This window comes from Bombina bombina, chromosome 1, assembly GCF_027579735.1.
Source record: "Bombina bombina isolate aBomBom1 chromosome 1, aBomBom1.pri, whole genome shotgun sequence".
Lineage (NCBI taxonomy): Eukaryota > Metazoa > Chordata > Amphibia > Anura > Bombinatoridae > Bombina > Bombina bombina.
The window spans coordinates 611,569,748-611,586,670 of record NC_069499.1 but is presented as its reverse complement, the minus strand read 5'-3'; the positions used below and the strand labels follow the sequence as shown (position 1 = coordinate 611,586,670).

The 16,923-nt window shown below is 35.9% G+C and overlaps 1 long non-coding RNA gene across 1 annotated transcript in view; it reads right to left on the bottom strand.

The window, feature by feature from the left end:
* Window positions 1–6,245: 6,245 nt before the first annotated feature.
* Window positions 6,246–16,923, bottom strand: part of LOC128639039 (uncharacterized) — a 58,103-nt gene continuing 47,425 nt past the window's right edge. The window contains exon 3 of the long non-coding RNA XR_008399137.1: window positions 6,246–6,283. This is a non-coding gene — a long non-coding RNA (uncharacterized LOC128639039). The remainder of the gene's footprint in view (window positions 6,284–16,923) is intronic.

Below are 16,923 nucleotides of genomic sequence, written 5' to 3'. Positions count from 1 at the left end.
TGGGGTAGTGATCTTGGACTGTTACAGAACAAGAGGCCTTTCTACACGCTGGAGACCAAGAGCTTTACTGTCCCAAGAGACCCATACATCAAGGGATTTTTCCTGAAGCACAATAATCTTGGACCTAGCACAAGCTTTATACAACAGATAGCCACCATAGCAAAATACATCAGATTAGGGATTGGATAAACACAATAAGAGACACAAGTTTTCTACCATCTAGTCTTATGCTAGATAGTCACTCGACGCTAAATTCAAAATGAGACTCTCATAATATCATGCCAAAGGTTTTTCTTTACTCATATATCTTAATCCTACTCTTTATCTACTTTACAGTTTTTTGGTTCTTTATTTTTATATACATGTTTGATTAATCAAGTTGCGACTATTGTCGTTTATCTCTATAATAGGCTCCTATTTTAACATAAAAATACTGCTAAGACAAGACTAAGTTTACTATATTCTTCTAGCTATTCATGCTACAACTAATATTGACTCCTAGGCAAAATATATATACTGCAAGCTAAATATATGAACGTTTTAAAAAAGTTTGTTTTTTATATGCCGAACCCAGAGGTGGGTCCTTCCTATTGTAATAGATGTTAGTGTAGATCTTATTACCCAGAGATTAACTAAATATAACTGGAGGTACAGGACTCTTGGTATTGAGATGGGTGTCAGATAATGTGACTGAAACTTTCTGGAAGCTTAATCGAGCTTAGGTAACTCATACTACCTTACTAAAACTGTATACCATATAGCTTAACTTTACCCTTTACAAATCCCAATTTTTTTTTTCTTTGCAGGCTTGTATACCTAAAATATGCACATTTATCTTTACAATATGATTTCGCATCACCACAAAAATATTGTTAGCACAATATGGGATTTTATATATATATATATATATATATATATATATATAGTCTTTAAGGTTATAACTGATGTTTATTATCTGAAATGGTTTATAGCTAGTCTTAGAAGAAGTCTTCATCCAGGCGGCATCTTCTATCTTCTTCCATCCGGAGCGGAGCGGGTCCATCTTGAAGCAGCCGACGCGGAGCCATCCTTCCTCACCGACGGACTAACGACGAATGAAGGTTCCTTTAAATGACGTCATCCAAGATGGCGTCCCTCGAATTCCGATTGGCTGATAGGATTCTATCAGCCAATCGGAATTAAGGTAGGAAAAATCTGATTGGCTGATTAAATCAGCCAATCAGATTCAAGTTCAATCCGATTGGCTGATTGGATCAGCCAATCAGATTGAGCTTGCATTCTATTGGCTGTTCTGATCAGCCAATAGAATGAAAGCTCAATCTGATTGGCTGATTAAATAATTAATTTATTAACCCCTAAACCGCCACCAACTCAATAAACTTAATGAACATATTAACCCCTAATCTGCTAACCCCCACAACGCATTAAACCTAATTTACCTATTAACTCCTAAACCGCCAACCCCCACAACACAAATAACACATTTAATGACAAAGCCTCCTAACCTAACACCCCCTAAATTAACCCCTTAATTACATAAAATAATAAAATACTAAATTACAATGAAAATAAAAATCCTAACAGTACTTTAAAAAATAAAAAGAAGATTACATTAAATTAAACTAAAATTACACAAAATATATAAGGCTAACTGTCAGGGTGCCAGGAATCAGACTGAGACAAGAAGTGCAAAAATAATCACACCTTTATTAATAGCAAAAAATAATAAAAAGTCCACAAGTCAAATAACAAGCCAGGAATCAAAACCAGAGCTGGTAGTCAGACGAGCCGAGTCAGGAGCCAAAGCGAGTAGTCAGACAAGTCGGAATCAGGAACAAGGAGAACAGCAGAGTCAGGAACAAGCCAGGGATCAGGAACCAGGAGGGACTTCAGACAGCCAGGTAATACACAGGAGCTCTCACAAACAGGTCTGAGACAACGCAAGGGCAAAGCATACTGAACAGAGGCCCTTTAAATAATAAGTGATGACATCACAATTCTGATACTGCATCTTGTCTCACACGGATGATGTACACCAAGGAAGTGAAGGAAATGAGCAGCATCACACAGTATGCACCAGAGTCAGCAAGAGAGGTGAGTAAAATGACTGCCAGCAGCACATGGCAAACAAGGCAGGGAAAAAACCCTGACACTAACATTACAGAAAATAATAAAACACATTATCCAAAATAAAAAAAATAAACCTAATCCTTATGAAAATTAAAAAGCCCCCCAAAATAAAAACACCCCCTAATCTAAGAATAAAATACCAATAGCCGTTAAAAGGGCTTTTTGTACTGTATTGCCCTAAGTTAAACAGCTTTTTTGCATTAAAAAAAAATAAGTCCCCCCCTCTAACAGTAAAACCCCCACCCACAAAACCCCCCAAAATAACAAAAAACTAACACTAAAAAACCTAAACTACCCATTGCCCCTAAAGGGGCATTTGTATGGGCATTGCCCTTAAAAGGGCATTCAGCTCTTTTTCACTGCCCTTAAAAGGGCATTCAGCTCTTTTTCAATTGCCCAAAAAACCCTTATCTAAACCCAACCCCCCCCCCCCCCCAAAAAAAAGCCTAACACTAAGCCCCAAATAGGTACTCACAGTTCCTGAAATCCGGCGGAGAAGGCAGGTCCATCATCTTATATCTTCATCCACAGCCAAGGCGGCGCGAAACGGAGGTGCGGAGCAGTCTTCCCAGATGTGGCTATCCTCGGCGGCGTGGAGGCTCCTCTTCATGCGATCGTCCGCCGCACTCTGAAGATTGAATGCAAGGTACCCCATATTTATTGGGGTATCTTGCATACCTATTGGCTGACATTTTCACATCAGCCAATAGGATGAAAAGCTACTAATATCTTATTGGCTGATTTACAGCCAATAAGATTTCATTGTGCTGATTTTCAGACTCTTAACCAAGCCCCAAAGTTTTAGAAGTAGACTGTTGTCTACCTACTCCAGCTTGCTACCGTTTGTGTAAAGGTTCTTTTCATAAGCAGGGGAGGGGGAGAGTGTCTGCTTTTTTATGCTTTCCAGCCCATTTCAGTGGGTGTCCCAGCCTAACCTTTTCAACAGTGCTAAACTTGGGAGCGTCTAAGTAATTTTTAAAAATGTTTTATACTGTATTTTTAGTTCAGTATCTGTGCATATTTTTTTATAGTAGTGTCTTTTACATGCAGTTATATGAAAATTGGTGTATACTGTCCCTTTAATCAATTGCCATGTTCATTATATATAGATGTTAAACAACCATATTTATCCTCATGTTTCTTATCTTATTTATACATCAATCATATATATTAACAATTATGACATGGAAAAACTATTCTAATAACCTTTATTTGGGTCTTTAAAAAGTGCATAAAAAAGACCACTACGCTAACCATAGCTTACATTAGTAAATGCATTAAAGGGCCATAATACCCAAATGTTGAAACACTTGAAAGTGATGCAGTATAGCTGTAAAAAGCTGACTAGAAAATATCACCTGAACATCTCTATGTAAAAAAGAAAGATATTTTACCTCAAAAGTTCCTCAGTAGCCACATCCCATTGTAAAGGATTTCTAAACAGCATATTCGTATGTCTGTCCTGGGACAGCTAAGGGGATGAGCCTCATGCACTCTCATATTATTTCCCTATTCAGGTTAAAGGAAGCTTACTATGAAATCTCATGAGAGTTAAGTCAAATCTCATGAGATCACAGTTAAAGAGTTCATGACCTCAGCACTGCTGATGCTGATTTGCTGCAGTTCATTTCTTCATTATTTTATTTTACCTGCAGCTGGGAGCAGCTGAGTATAACTTTTTACACAGCACTTACTCTGCTGAGCTGAGGAGATTGTGAGGTAAAATATCTTCCTTTTTTACATAGAGATGCTCAGGTGATATTTTCCTGTCAGCTTTTTACAGTTATACTGCATCAGTTTCAAGTGATTTAGCATATGAGTATTATGTCCCTTTGAATTTATTTATAGCTCTTTGTATAAAGTAAATACAATTACACAGTTTATCTTATATTTGATAACAATTACAAGCAATGTATTATTTTGATGCAGGGAGGATTTGGTTCAAATTAAATTGACTTAAATCATTATGTAAAACACAATTTAAATCACTAGTCATTAAGACTTAATTTAAATCATGGTTTTCTACATAAAAAATTCATTTAAAAAACATAACTTCTCAGATATTTTTTATTATATATCAGAACATTACTGATTTCATTATATACAGTATAATTTTAAATGCATAGACAGATTTATGAAATTATTGGGAGATGAACTATCTCCAGTTTTATAGGTTAATCGTTTATATTTGATGTCTATGGGGGAAAAAAAAGTTACGTTTAAACCTAACACCCTAATATCAACCCCACGTCTAAACAACCCTTATCTGCCGCCCCCGACATCGCCGACACCAAAATAAATTTATTAACCCCTAATCTGCCACTCCCAATATCGCTGCCACTATAATAAAGTTATTAACCCCTATTCCCCCGCACCCCAACATCGCCCACACTATAATAAAGATATTAACCCCTAATCCTCTGGCCTCCCACATCACCGCCACTAAATAAACCTATTAACCCCTAAACAGACAGCCCCCCACATCGCAAAAAACTAAATTAAACTATTAAGCCCTAAAGCTAACAACCCCCTAACTTTAAATTAAAATTGCAAGATCCCTATCTTAAAATAAATAAAAACTTACCTGGGAAATTAAAAAAACCTAAGTTTAAACTATATATTAAACTAACATTACTATTATACTAAAATTAAAATAACTATCAATTAAATAAATTAAATTACACTTTAAAAAAAAACTAACACTACTAAAATTAAATCTACAATTACAAAAAATAAAAAATCCTAAATTACAAAAAATTTAAAAATACTAAATTACGAAAAATAACAAACGAAATTATCCAAAATAAAAACAATTACACCTAATCTAATAACCCTATAAAAATAAAGAAGCCCCCCCAAAATAACAAAAACCCTAGCCTACAATAAACTACCAATAGCCCTTAAAAAGGCCTTTTGTGGGGCATTGCCCTAAACAAATAAGCTCTTTTACCTGAAAAAAAAATACAAACACCCCCCCAACAGTAAAAACCACCACCCAACCAACCCCCCAAAATAAAAAAACCTAACTCTAACAAAAACCTAAGCTAACCATTGCCCTGAAAAGGGAATTTATATGGGCATTGCCCTTAAAAAGGCATTTAGCTCTTTTCTTGCCCTGAAAAGGGCATTTAGCTCTTTTAAGACAAGCCCAAACCCTAATCTGGAAAAAAAAACAATGCAAAACTTGTAATCTAGGTGTACGTTTTTTATTATGTGGTTTTGACAAACTTATATAATCCTTTAACTAAAACAATAACGTTATAGGTTTCACTTTTACATGTGCAGATCTATTCTACTCTTCTTTTTATAGGGCTTATTGAAACTTAGTAAGGGGTTGACATATATCCCAACCTGCAAAAACTCATTTTTTATAACCCCCGGTTATATAATGGACACCTGGACACCCTTAATAAGATAGAGACTTATCATTAAAGTAGCTTCCTAACTCACATTAAAAAAAGTAGCTTTATTGCACAACCACATACAACAAACCTATTTTCGACTGATCGTACGCTTATTGAATGCTCAAATATTTTAGAATACGAAGTTTACTAACACGCAGTACATAATGTAGCATTTGTGTTTTAGTTTATTAAAATTGGTGGGGGCTTTTTGGTTACTGATGCTTTCAGGGTTCCATAGCATCCCAGCTTGTGAAGTATAGTTGTCCCTGTACGACTTTCGGATTTTGTGTCTGGGAGCGTGTGTGATTTTGAGTTTGAGAGGCTATTTGTAATTATGTTTTGTACTCACAGTAGAGTCAGTTTGATAAGGACCTGACAGCAGAGGTGTCTATCTCCTCCCTCACTGGGGCACACTCTCTTTGCCCTCTTTCTCCGTTCTCACTCAACCTATATTGCCTGCTGCTGATTCTCCCCCCCCCCCCCAAGAGCCTTATCGTCACCTCCAAACAACAAGAGGGAGGGTGGCAGACACGCAATACGCTGAAAGTAAAGACAGACTTGCTATGACAACGCCTTCCTGCTCGATGACGTCACTGCATTCCTTAAAGAAACACTGTTTCCGGATTTGGGCAACGTTGGTACTTGTAGTTTCAGAGAGATTGCATTTCATTTGCAGGCGTTAGGTAGCCGATATTACAATGAGGGAGATGCCCTGAACTCCAGGGAGAGTTGGGATGTCTGAGTTAATTCTGTAAACAAAGATTTGCAGATTTAATGGGACAGTAAAGTCAAAATTAAACTTTTATGATTCGGATAGTACATGCAATTTCAAACAACTTTCCAATTTACTTCCTAATTTACTTTCATCATCAATTTTGCTTTGCTCTCTTGGTATTCTTTGTGGAAAGCTAAACCTAGGTAGGCTCATATGCTAATTTCTATGCCGTTGAACTGCCTCTTATCGCCATATAGATAACATTTTGCTCACTCCCATGGAGTTTTTTAAGAGTCAGCACTGATTGGCTAAACTGCAAGTCTGTCAAAAGAACTGAAATAAGGGGGAAGTCTGCAGAGGCTTAGAAACAAGGTAATCACAGAGGTAAAAAGTGTATTAATATAATTATTTTGGTTATGCAAAACTGGGGAATGGGTAATAAAGTGATTATCTATCTTTTTAAACAATAATAATACTGGTGTAGACTTTCCCTTTAAGGTATATACAAACCCACTGAGAATTTATCATCTTATAAAATGCCTAGGTAACCTGGCTTAGGTAAATAAATAAGAACAGCCCACAATAATAACGCTACCACTGTGTTCATTGTATGTCTGTCACTGAAGACAGTTTTGTTTTCTGCCTTGTAAAAACTTACAAACCCAGAGGAATTTATAGCCTATAACTGGAGTTAATTAACAGAGTCTATAAAACACATAATAAAAGTAGTAAAAAATGTTTTATTATTTTTACTTTATTGATACACATATGAATACATGTCTCAAGGTTCTTTTATGTGTGCTCTGTTATGGTTCATTAATGATTTATTATGTCTATTAATGATGAGTGTAGTACAGCTGCATTACTTAACATACAGTACACATACTTATTACTGATTAAACCCCTTAGATTTAATCCTGGACATTAATAGTAAGAAACATAAGGCCCTGGTTTACTGGAAAAGGCCAGATCTATATAAGGCTGGTATCATACACATTACAACCAAATTATTCAAATATTTTAGAAACTGTGATGTAAAATTATCAGATTTAGAACAAGTTGGCCCACTTATGAAATTTAAATTACATAATTTATCTTATTTTATAAAAAAAAGCACAATTTCCTGATTTACACGTCAGAATGCACAAAATGACAGTCTGTGGGTATAGAAGAAACTCTGATGGACTACACCTGAAGCACATTACAGTATAGTATGAACATTGTAAAATAGACCATAAATAATCACGAACTTCTGCTCATATAGATTAGAAGGCAACTGCCCTGGAAACAGCAAATACTTACTGTAGATGTTTTATGTGATGTACGTGAATAATAATTATAGATCCATATCAGTAAGCATGTGAGCATGTAGTGTGTGCGTCATTAGGCAGGGTGTGTGAGCATGTAGTGTGTGCGTCATTAGGCAGGGTGTGTGCATGTAGTGTGTGCGTCATTAGGCAGGGTGTGTGAGCATGTAGTGTGTGCGTCAGGCAGGGTGTGTGAGCATGTAGTGTGTGCGTCATTAGGCAGGGTGTGTGAGCATGTAGTGTGTGCGTCATTAGGCAGGGTATGTGAGCATGTAGTGTGTGCATCATTTAAAGCATTGTTGTTTGTCAGTGTGCAGGGTGTAAGCACTATGTGCTGGCATGTAGTGCATGTATTAGTGAGCAGGGCGTGAACATATATTGTATGCATACACCTTCTGAGTTACTTCTGAGCAGAAAAAAATCCTAATTTTATAAAATGTGATCAAATATCCCATCCATACTTTATGATTTCATAAATTAGTGTTCTCCCCAGTACCTTTTTAATGGGAGCACCACCCACCTGATCTTATTGACCACCTAGCTAAACATTAAGCATCAATTAAGCTAAAATGAGCTAATATTGCATTTTATTTTCAAGGCTTATTGCACAGATTATCATAAAATAAATTTATTTTAAATTATGCAATTAATTTGCGCCTTGGAAGCAAAATTTTATGTGAGTTTCACTCGCCTCTCTTATTAAAAAAAAAATTAATAATAATAAATATATATATATATATATAATATTTGAAATGGGGTGGAGTTCCTGTACCTGGCCCACCACGTTGCACTTGCCCCCCGGGCCCAGAGTTATGAGCATTGTCAAGTTGTCTATTATATATAATCAAGACAGATTAGTATATAAATGCATTGTTTGTGCAGCAGATGTGTAGCATGAGACGAAAAGACTTTAGGCATCAAAGATATCTGGGAGCATACCCATGTATCCATAAGACAAATAATGATTTGTAGTACATATTACTCTTTAACTTCAGTATGTTTGTTAAGGCTCTGAATTTACAACAACAGTATAAGTGAAATCTACATTAAATGATGAACCTTAAAATAATGTTATACAATTTTGAGACAAGTTTAGAAAGATATATGTTCTGAACTCTCCCTTGCATGGGATTTAAGGTGGGCATTCAGGTATGTCTCCTCTGCATATGTTTTTCCACATAAAGTACAATAGCATAAGTACTCCTCTGAATGAGTATTCTGATGTTTGATAAGGGTTGAGCTATCAGTGAAACTTTTCCCACATTTAGCACAAACATAAGGTCTTTCGCCAGTGTGGATTCGACGTTGCTTTACAAGAGTTGAGTTATCTGCAAACTTTTTTCCACAAACTAAACAAGCAAATTGTTTCTCCCCTTTGTGGACCCTCTGATGAACAACTAGTGTGGAGTTGTCCGTGAATCTCTTGCCACACTCTGTGCACACAATGGGTTTTTCTCCTGTGTGGATCCTTTTATGCTTTAGAAGAGAAGAGCTGTCTGCAAAACCTTTTCCACAGTAGGTGCAAGAATATGGTCTCTCTCCTGTGTGAACCTTCTGGTGCTTCACTAGAGATGAACTATCTGAAAATCTTTTCCCACACTCGTTGCACCCAAATGTTTTCTCTCCATGGTGGATGTGCTGGTGTTTAATAAGAGAAGAGCTGTCAATGAACTTCTTGTCGCATTCATTACAGTAAAATGTTTTTTCTCCAGAATGCTTTTGCCTATGGACAATAAGAAAGGTGTGATCTGTGAAGCATTTTTTGCATGACTTGCATACATAAGGTTTATCCCCTGTGTGAATTCGCTGGTGCTTGACTAAGTCAGCACTTTCATTGAAGCTTTTTGGACACTGGCTGCATTTGAAAGGCTTATGACCAGCATGAGCTCTCTCGTGTATCACAAGGGCTGCACGTTCAGTGAAACCCTATTGACAAACCCTACATGCAAATGGCTTCTGCCTCGTGTGCAGTCTTTGGTGTTTCACTAAGTTGGAGCTGTCAGCAACACTCTTCCTACATTCACTGCAAGAAAATGGTGTTTCCCCAGTGTGTGTGCGTTGGTGTTTCGCAAGAGATGAACTGTCCCTACAGCGTCTCCCACATTGAGCACATGTCAGCATTTGGTTTATCACTACACCTTTAACACCAGATCTCCTCCCATTCATTATATCCTATTTAAGTCCACAATTTCCCAGGAATCATTGCTTGATTATTAAAAGTGTTTTAGGTGACTATCACTAGTCTCTCTGAACATCAATCCTTATTGAGCCAAAGAAATCCTGAACTCTCTAACCTAAATTTGGGAATTCAACTTATTATGTGCCTATTTCTTATGGGCATATTACGGCATAACATATATCATTTTTATTAATACTTTTTTGGATGCTTTTTCCTTCCTCCAACAAGCTGACAGTAACTATCGCTGTTTGCCGAATCCAGTCTGTGAACGGACGCTACTCCAATAGCTGACGTCATCTCCGGTCAGTGAATCTCCTGCGCAGCACGCCAGAGTCGGTAACCTCGCCGATCAGACTGAACGCTGTGCTCCTGTCTCCTTGTAAAGTTCATTGAATCTTTGTATTACAAGTAAGACTTTCAACCACTCTCTAACCTAATCCAGAAAGGTATGTGCACCAACGAATATTTGTAGCATGCTGGATCAATATCTAATAGTAATGCATTACTGAACCTATTTTGTTTATACCATCTTGTGTCGCTATTCCTCCATTCAATTATTCATATCCGGTGTCTCTTATATGGAGTAAAAGACTCAAACTAACCATTACCTAAGAATATGAAGTTTTACATGTAACTTTAAGCTCTTTCTCTGTGTTCATCATACAAAGCTCAGATAGTCATATTTCTACTGAACCACCAATTATTATTCTGTATCATATTCCAATCATTTTCATTGCTTATCATACTCATTATCATTTATATTTCATCTGCCATTTAACACTTCTCATATTGAGTATCTCACAACTAAGAAGTTATTTAGTTGTGATAATTAACACAAATCATTTAGCAAATATGTATTCATTTATGACCATATTATCTAAGCCATGGAATTATGGAGAATATGAATACAAACATCTACTAAATTTATAAATAAAAATAACTTAGTGATTTATATTTTGGAAAGAATATTTGAACCTAAATATCACAGAATAATCAAGCCAGAAAAAAAAAAAAAAAAACTAATCTTAGCTACATATTTCCAGGTATAACATGGATCCTGTTGAAATGGCTAACCAAATCTCCTCATTAAACCAGAAAGTGGAAATAATGGCCCAAGGTTTAACTGAAATAAAAAATGAAAACAGCACTCTAAAAAGAATACTTAATGAATTTGTCACCCACAAAGCTACTGAAACTCCAGAACCTCAGGTTAACCCCCCAATACCATTTGCTGGTGATTGCACGAAATTTCGTGAGTTTAAGAATGCTTGTATCCTATTATTTACTTTAAAACCACGTACCTACCGAACTGATAAGATTAAAGTTTTCACTACCATCTCCTACCTCTCTGGGGAGCCCAGAGCATGAATAGAAAAGAAAAATACAGCGCTAAAATCCAAAGGTTTGTCTAAGCCACTCTCCTACCACCTCCCCTAGATGGCAAAAATATAAAACTCAACAAAAAACGTAAATGAGAGGGCGCTAAAAGCTAAGAGAAACCAACACACTTAATCAGCATTAATTAGGCATCCCTAATAAAGAAAACAATACACCAAGTAATTTAAAAAGTTTTACTATCAAAAATAAATTGCACAATATGCGGGACGTCTCCCTGCAGCGGATAAATATTACAAATAAAATAAATCAAAAGAAAAGTACTATATGGAATACCACCCTAAAAAAAAAAATATTGCTGGCTAAGAGAATGTCCAATCTAAGGAAACGTCAAATGTTCCTCTTTGTTGCTGTGGGATCCAGTGTGTATCAGGGTTGGAAAACAAATGTTGCTGATTAGAAAGTGTCAATATAGTAGTTACTCCTTATGTTTGTATCAACTCTTCAAGTGTTAACACATATAGCAATTGTTTCCCATAATTTAATGTGTAGGCCAAAATACTGCTTCAATATATGCAGAATGTGCAGTAGGTGGGACTTTGTTTATGAAGAAAGGTATATTTGAATCACTACCGATAAATGAATATTGACTCTGTGAGCCTTGTTCGATAGTCACTGATTATTAGTATTTGTATACACTTCTCACCTTAACAGCCTGCTGTATGACATATTACTTAGCAAAAATTACTTATACTTTTTACCGGAACTTTTCCTCGCCAAGCGCGATGACACTCTTAAGCGGCTGTGTGCCAGATGATCGCTTGTGACAGGCAGCTTGGGGTAATACCGGAATCTTTTCCTCGCCAAGTTCGATGACAATCTTGAACGGCTGTATATCAGATGACCACACTTGACAGGCAGCTGGGGTAATGCCGGAATCTTTTCTTCTCCGAAACCGTTACCTCTCCAGTCAGCGTCTTTACAGATTTTCACCTCCGTTGGTTGTATGCAGCTGTAGCAAAAGGGTAATCAGCTGAGCTGATATTGTGAAGCAACCTCCGCTCTTAGCGTATTTCACGCGCGGGTAATCTACTAGGTACCTAGTTGTAAGTTCTTGACAGGGTCAGCAACTCTCTTTCTCTACGCGTTTCACCCGTGTAGATGGGCTTTCTCAAGATGACAGTTGCTCCCGGAACTCATGTTTAAAAATCCGCTGCTGTGTTTCAATTGGATGATCATTTTCCTCAATTAGATCTTAAGGTGAGTTGCTTGTTAAGGTGGTATGTAGAGATCCAGAGCAAAACTTTTTTGCTGCAACATTTGAATATTAGTCATTTAAAGGAGTTTCTATAAGTTTTTACTGGCCCCAGGAAATTTCGATTATTTGACATAGGTTATATCCGTACATTAAAGTTTTTCTTCAAAATACTAATTGAAGTATAAAGTGCTAAATGCATTAACAGAAAAAACATTATTAGGGTGGTATATTCCATTAGGTGGTATTCCAAAGTTTAAAAAATTACTCTAAATTTACTCTATAGTTTAAACAATTTACTCTAAATAAAAGGAGTTAGTAATCAGATTGTACTCTGTATTCTTTACTGGCTTCTAAATGTGATATCTTTTATGGACTTTATTTATTAGAATTTGTTCTCCTGAAGGTGCATTATAAGATGTATAGCAGTACTGTTAAATTGTCCATGCCTGGCTTGGTCATAGAATTGTGTTTTTGTTTTTTTCTGTAGTACATATTATTAGAAATCTGGGAGAGTTATTTGTATATAAAAAACAGAAGATGTGAATTGGTCACTTTGGGCTTATACTTTACATATAGTCTATAATTTTGGGGGGTCTCTCTTGCTTTTAGACTCCTAGAAATGGTGATAGGTCCATTTCTGAATTCAGACCTCTTGGATGGAGGGTGTCAAATTGATATATGAGCTCAGATTCCTTCTTTAATAACTTTTTTTCAAAATTGCCCCCTCTCCAGTCTCCTCTCACTATATGTATACCCCAAAATTTGAAGTGTTGCAGACTATTATTGTGGGTTTCCCTAAAATGCTTATAGAGATGGGTGTCCAGATTACCCTTTTCTATGTTGCAGAGATGCTCTCTAATCCTATCTCGTAGCATTCTAGTGGTTTCACCAATATAAAATAAATTACAAGAGCATTTAATAAGGTATATCACCCCTTTTTGTGAGCATCTAATAATGTCTTTAATGTTGTAATCTTCTCCTGTTCTTGTTATATGAACCTTGCTACTTTTATTGCTGTATCTGCAAGCCCTACATAGATGACAGGGGAAGAACCCTTTTAAATTGTGGCCTTGTAAGTCTCGATCAATTAAACTAGTGCCCTCTTTCTTTAGTTCACTTGGTGCCAAAATTTGTTTTAAGTTTTTTGCTTTCCTAAATATAATTTTTGGTTTATAAGCTACCATATCTCCTATTAGAGGATCTTTTTTGACTATGTGCCAATGTCTATTGATTGCTTTCCTTATTGCTTGATGGTTTTCACTATAGTCAGTAATGAATGCTACATTGTATTCATTATTATCAGTTTGGACATTGGACATATTTTTATCTTTATATTGTAGAAGAGTGCTTCTTTCTGTTGTTGCTGCTCTATTAATGGCTCCTTCTAGTTCTTGCTCTGAATAGCCCCTATCATGGAATCTTTGTTGCAAGATGTTAGTCTGTGTCTGGAAATCAATTTGTCTAGAGCAATTTTTCTTAATTCTAAGAAATTGTCCTGTTGGTATATTTTCTTTCCATCTCTTATGATGGCAACTTTTCTTATGCACGTAATTATTGCAATCAACTTTTTAAAAAAATGTTCTTGTTGCAATATTGCCATCATCTATAAATAGTTCTAGATCTAAAAACGAGATAGAGGTCCTACTGTACTCATAGGTAAAGTGTAGACCTCTATCATTAATGTTCATTGCTTGAAAGAAGAGTTTTAAATTATCCTCGGATCCTCGCCATATAATTAGAATGTCATCTATGTACCGTTTGAAGAGCACGAGGTCCGCGCCAAATTCATGTGTGTTGAGAAAACGGTCTTCCCAATCACCCATGAAGATATTAGCATAACTTGGCGCGAACCTCGTGCCCATCGCGGTACCTTCGAGCTGGAGATAGTATTTCCCATTAAATTCGAAGTAGTTATTCTCCAAAATAAATTTTATCCCTTTCAGGATAAATTGACTTAGCTGTGTACTGACATTGGTATCTTTACTGAGAATGTTTTCCACAGCTTGTATGCCTTTATTGTGGTCTATGACTGTATACAATGAGGTAACATCGCTTGTGGCGAGAATAAAGTTATCCTCCCATCTAATATTTTCCACCAATTGGAGCACCTGTGTAGAGTCCCTCAAATAAGTATTTAGGTTTTTAACATATTTCTGAAGATAAACATCAACATATTTGGATAGATTTGAACTAATAGAGCCAATGCCGGAGATGATAGGTCTCCCAGGGGGATTTGTAAGACTTTTGTGTACCTTTGGTAGAAAATAAAAGATGGGAGTTCTTGGAAATTCAGGATATAGGAATTTAAACTCGTTGTCATTAAGAATCCCACCTTCCCTTCCTTCTTTCAAAATATCCAAAAGATTATTAGTAATTCGTTTAATCGGATTAAGATCTAATATCTTATAGGTTTTGGAGTCACTGAGTATCCTATTTGCCTCTGATATATAATTAACTTTATTCATAATTACAACCCCCCCACCCTTATCAGCCGGTTTTATAACTACTTCCTTATTTGATTGTAATTTCTCAATGATATCTCTATCTTTTCTTGTTAAGTTAAAATTTGGTTTCACTTTCTTAGGATTAAAGTCCTTTATGTCTTTAAGGACCATTTTTTCGAAAGTCTCTAAATTGGAGCCTTTAGCATGAGTGGGATAGAATTTTGATAATGGTTTCAATTTGGTGTGTGTAGTGTCTTCCACCTTATCTATAATAGTCTGAGGAAATCTGGAAGGATTGATCTGCCTCTCAATAGGATTCTTCAAGAAAAAACGTTTTAAAGTTAGTTTTCTAACAAATTGTTTTACATGTATATGGGTATTGAACTTATTCATTGTGGCAGTGGGGGCAAAGGACATGCCCAAAGAGAGCACTCTTTTTTCATCTTCATCTAGTTCTTTATCACTTAAGTTAAAGATCCCTGTGTTTTCTGTCTTTACTTCACTCTTTTTGCCTCTCCTTCTACTCTTTCCTCCCCTTTGTCCTCTAGTTGTCTTTTCCTGTGATTTAATGGTGTGTAAAATCTCTCTCTCTTTTCTGCAGCTACCAGATTTTTTGAAGTGCCCTCCCTTAGAGGGCTGTTGTCTAAACCTCTATCTCGTTTTTAGATCTAGAACTATTTATAGATGATGGCAATATTGCAACAAGAACATTTTTTAAAAAAGTTGATTGCAATAATTACGTGCATAAGAAAAGTTGCCATCATAAGAGATGGAAAGAAAATATACCAACAGGACAATTTCTTAGAATTAAGAAAAATTGCTCTAGACAAATTGATTTCCAGACACAGACTAACATCTTGCAACAAAGATTCCATGATAGGGGCTATTCAGAGCAAGAACTAGAAGGAGCCATTAATAGAGCAGCAACAACAGAAAGAAGCACTCTTCTACAATATAAAGATAAAAATATGTCCAATGTCCAAACTGATAATAATGAATACAATGTAGCATTCATTACTGACTATAGTGAAAACCATCAAGCAATAAGGAAAGCAATCAATAGACATTGGCACATAGTCAAAAAAGATCCTCTAATAGGAGATATGGTAGCTTATAAACCAAAAATTATATTTAGGAAAGCAAAAAACTTAAAACAAATTTTGGCACCAAGTGAACTAAAGAAAGAGGGCACTAGTTTAATTGATCGAGACTTACAAGGCCACAATTTAAAAGGGTTCTTCCCCTGTCATCTATGTAGGGCTTGCAGATACAGCAATAAAAGTAGCAAGGTTCATATAACAAGAACAGGAGAAGATTACAACATTAAAGACATTATTAGATGCTCACAAAAAGGGGTGATATACCTTATTAAATGCTCTTGTAATTTATTTTATATTGGTGAAACCACTAGAATGCTACGAGATAGGATTAGAGAGCATCTCTGCAACATAGAAAAGAGTAATCTGGACACCCATCTCTATAAGCATTTTAGGGAAACCCACAATAATAGTCTGCAACACTTCAAATTTTGGGGTATACATATAGTGAGAGGAGACTGGAGAGGGGGCAATTTTGAAAAAAAGTTATTAAAGAAGGAATCTGAGCTCATATATCAATTTGACACCCTCCATCCAAGAGGTCTGAATTCAGAAATGGACCTATCACCATTTCTAGGAGTCTAAAAGCAAGAGAGACCCCCCAAAATTATAGACTATATGTAAAGTATAAGCCCAAAGTGACCAATTCACATCTTCTGTTTTTTATATACAAATAACTCTCCCAGATTTCTAATAATATGTACTACAGAAAAAAACAAAAACACAATTCTATGACAAAGCCAGGCATGGACAATTTAACAGTACTGCTATACATCTTATAATGCACCTTCAGGAGAACAAATTCTAATAAATAAAGTCCATAAAAGATATCACATTTAGAAGCCAGTAAAGAATACAGAGTACAATCTGATTACTAACTCCTTTTATTTAGAGTAAATTGTTTAAACTATAGAGTAAATTTAGAGTAATTTTTTAAACTTTGGAATACCACCTAATGGAATATACCACCCTAATAATGTTTTTTCTGTTAATGCATTTAGCACTTTATACTTCAATTAGTATTTTGAAGAAAAACTTTAATGTACGGATATAA